This window comes from Mus caroli, unplaced genomic scaffold (assembly GCF_900094665.2).
Source record: "Mus caroli unplaced genomic scaffold, CAROLI_EIJ_v1.1 scaffold_23234_1, whole genome shotgun sequence".
NCBI classification, from domain to species: Eukaryota; Metazoa; Chordata; class Mammalia; order Rodentia; family Muridae; genus Mus; species Mus caroli.
The window spans coordinates 1-3,705 of record NW_018391327.1 but is presented as its reverse complement, the minus strand read 5'-3'; the positions used below and the strand labels follow the sequence as shown (position 1 = coordinate 3,705).

Below are 3,705 nucleotides of genomic sequence, written 5' to 3'. Positions count from 1 at the left end.
ATCTAAACAATTTTTATTTACTAATAATATTTTAATACATGTAAATGAAATGAAGTACAAATAAACAGGCACATGATATTTTCATATAAAATTGATTAAGTAAATGTAGTAAAAATGAACACATTTACAATATGTGTGTATCTAAACAATTTTTATTTACTAATAATATTTTAATATATGCAAATGAAATGAAGTACAAATAAACAGGCACATGATATTTTCATATAAAATTGATTAAGTAAATGTAGTAAAAAAACATTGGAACCCTAAACTCACAGTATTTTTATGGACCAGAAAAATTATAATTAGGGAATAGAATTAAAGCTACAATAAAATATTTAAGCTATTCTTGGTGAGAGAGAGTAGACTGAAATCTTTTGGAGAGAAAGCTTAGAAAGTCACTATTAGCAAGGGTCTTCTTTGGAGTAAACTCAGCAGCAAGGGAATATTCATTTTACAAAGTACAAAGGAGAAAGAGAGATTTCATGTAGAAATATCAACTTATCGTGGACAATTAACTTAAAAACTCTCTAGTACTTAGCAACAGAAATGTCAAAAAATGTCTATGAATGTCTATGTGTAATAATGCAAATTTTTATTAAATCATATGAACAATCCTGCTTTGCTACCTGAAACAATGAGTTTAATTTTTTTATTAGGTACTTATTTCATTTACATTTCCAATGCTTGTCCTTCTTACTGGGTGGAACATCTTCTTGATATATTCCCAGGAGAGGTATTGCGGGATCTTCCAGGAGTACTATGTCGAATTTTTTGAGGAACAACAACATACCCAAACTTATGGGACACAATGAAAGCATTTCTAAGAGGGAAACTCATAGCTCTGAGTGCCTCCAAAAAGAAACTAGAGAGAGCACACATTAGCAGATCGACAACACACCTAAAAGCGCTAGAACAAAAGGAAGCAAATTCACCCAAGAGGAGTAGACAGCAGGAAATAATCAAACTCAGTGGCGAAATCAACCAAGTGGAAACAAGAACTATTCAAAGAATCAACCAAAGGAGGAGCTGGTTCTTTGCGAAAATCAACAAGATAGATAAAACTTTAGCCAGACTCACTAGAGGGCACAGAGAAAGCTTCCTAATTAACAAAATCAAAATGAAAAGGGAGACATAACAATAGACCCTGAAAAAATCCAAAACACCATCAGATCCTTCTACAAAAGGCTATACTCAACAAAACTTGAGTTTAATTTTTAAGGAACTTCATTTATTCATTCATTCATTCACTTAAATATCAACCAGGATCCCTCTCACAGGGTTCCATCTCATGTCCCTTATCTTTTTCTCATCTGAGACGGTGCCCCACACAATTGTAATACCACAGTCAGGCACATAAAGTCTCTGCAGGGTTAGGTGCATCTTCTCCAGCTGAGACTAGAAAGGCAGTTCTGTTGGGAATGGATTCCATGACAGACAGCAGCTTTAGGAACAGGCACCACTAGTTGGGGGAATCCACATGAAGGCTGGTTTGTACATCTGCTACATATGTGCTGGGGACATTAAAGTTTTAAAGAAACTGTATTTTAGAAAAAAAATAATTGGTGCTTTACAGAATGACTCCTTACAGCCATCTATAAGTCCAATTTCAGGGAGTGTCATGACATCTTCTCACCTCTATGTGTAGCAGGAATGCACTCATAGATACATACTGGCACAACACTCACACGTATAAAAAAAATAATAAATTAGTAGGTTTTTAAAGAAATAAAAAAATCGTTTCAAAAAAACCTCTGGTGGTGCTTTGAGTGCATGTTTTTCAGCATAATTATTCTGTTATCAGAACTGATTTGTATCAAAGGAGTAATTGTGGGAAAGGCATACATTACAAACTTCTGAACCCTCAGGATGACTGGGTCATACATCCACAACAGGACTGATATAGCTGAGATGATGAAGTCTACCCAGTACATGACCACAAAGAAAATAACCAGCAGCAAGATCGCCTGAGTGGCTCTTTTCTCAGGGGAAGCTCTCAGGTGGTTGATGCTATGAAGATGCTTGCATTGCCTCTGATGTCTGCACAAAATAATCACCATGTATGTACTTGTGATCAGCGTGACTCCTACAAGAAACACATCTCTGGAGATTGACACTGTAAACATCAATCCCCTGATGATATAGTTCATGGGGAAGAGTGAGCAGGATTCAGTGACCTGCATCTGGTTAGTCTCACTCACATTAGTAAAACCATGAACATAGAAGAACCAGTTACTACTGTAGGACAAATTGAAAGACCAAATACACAAGAAAACATAGGTCATGTGTTTTTTTTAGTTTTTGTTTAAAATTTGCCAACATTGAGGTATTGGGACTGATAGTGACAGCCTGGAACACACGCAGGAAACAAGTGATACAGATAGAGAGGCCTCTTGTCACCCTGCTTATGTAAAATGTTGCCTTACATATGAAGTCATTATCAATATTCAGCGATGCAAATATGTCTGTAATTAACAGGTTGCCTCCAGTGAGGAACATCATCATTTGAATAAAGGTGAGTTGACAGGAGATCAAGTCCGTGGGTTTAAGTCTGTTACCTATGAGTATGAAAATATAGAAACAAAGAAGAAACATATTGGCTAAGCCTCCCAGTCCAGCTTGGAAATAAAGGACATTCTTGAATGCAAACATAAGTTAAACTTGGATTCATCTTAAGAGCATGGTGGATGTTCATTTCAAATATCTGAAAAAAATAGAGTATAAATCAAGCTGTGATACACTTGATAATAAGACTCTATCCTCATTTTATTTTCCTTACTACTTGAAGATTGCCTTGTCTCGTTAACATTTTATGTTCCAGATTTTACATCATAGCCTGCATTTTATATGCTTTCCATGTATTTCCTATACACATACAATATTATAGACAATAAATACATTCACACATACATAATTCATAATTTGTGAGCTTTTATTAACCTTGATTCTCACACCTTAGAAATCCAATCCTGTTGATTTATATTGCTCCATTTCATACTTAACATACAAAACAGTCATGGTGAGCACAGAATATTAATCACATTTGTACACCTGAATAAACTTATAGTGATTTGGAAAATAGTTACAAAAGGTATCAAAAATATTGAGGCGAGCTCATAATTTTACTGAGCTCTATTTTATAACCATCTATGTTATGACTTATAATTCTAATGAAAGCATGGTGCAAATTCATGATAATCCTATCATTTTAATTAGTAAATTTCTTCCTAAATTCATCTCTGTTTATGTTCCATTTCCAAAGAAATCTAATATGAATTTAAGACTAGATATATTTGAAGACCAGTAGTGTGCTTTCTACATGATATAACCAATAATTATCATTATAAATATTCATAGGTGGCACCCAATTGAGTTCCCATCCCATCACCTTTTATGGCACTGAACCTCAGGTTTAAAAAAACTAACTCCCAGTTTCCATGGCAAATATTGTTTTTATTTTGTTTTGAAGAGAATTGAAAATTAACAGAATGATAAATTATGGCTTTTCAGAAATTCATGTTGATATTTTACCTAACGACCTCTTTCTTCTGTATTTATCTCCCTCCACTCTCTATGGAGCCCCCCCATTTCTATTTTCCTGTTAAGATACTTGTACTGTGCAATTCTGATTTTTATTGCTCCCACCCCCCAACCCTATCCTGGCAATGGTTTTGTTTTCCTGGTTTCTTTTTTTTTTTTTTTAAT

The 3,705-nt window shown here is 34.4% G+C and overlaps 1 pseudogene; it reads right to left on the bottom strand.

The window, feature by feature from the left end:
- Positions 1 to 1,742: 1,742 nt before the first annotated feature.
- LOC110289114 lies at positions 1,743 to 2,652 on the bottom strand (annotated as a pseudogene).
- Positions 2,653 to 3,705: the final 1,053 nt, after the last annotated feature.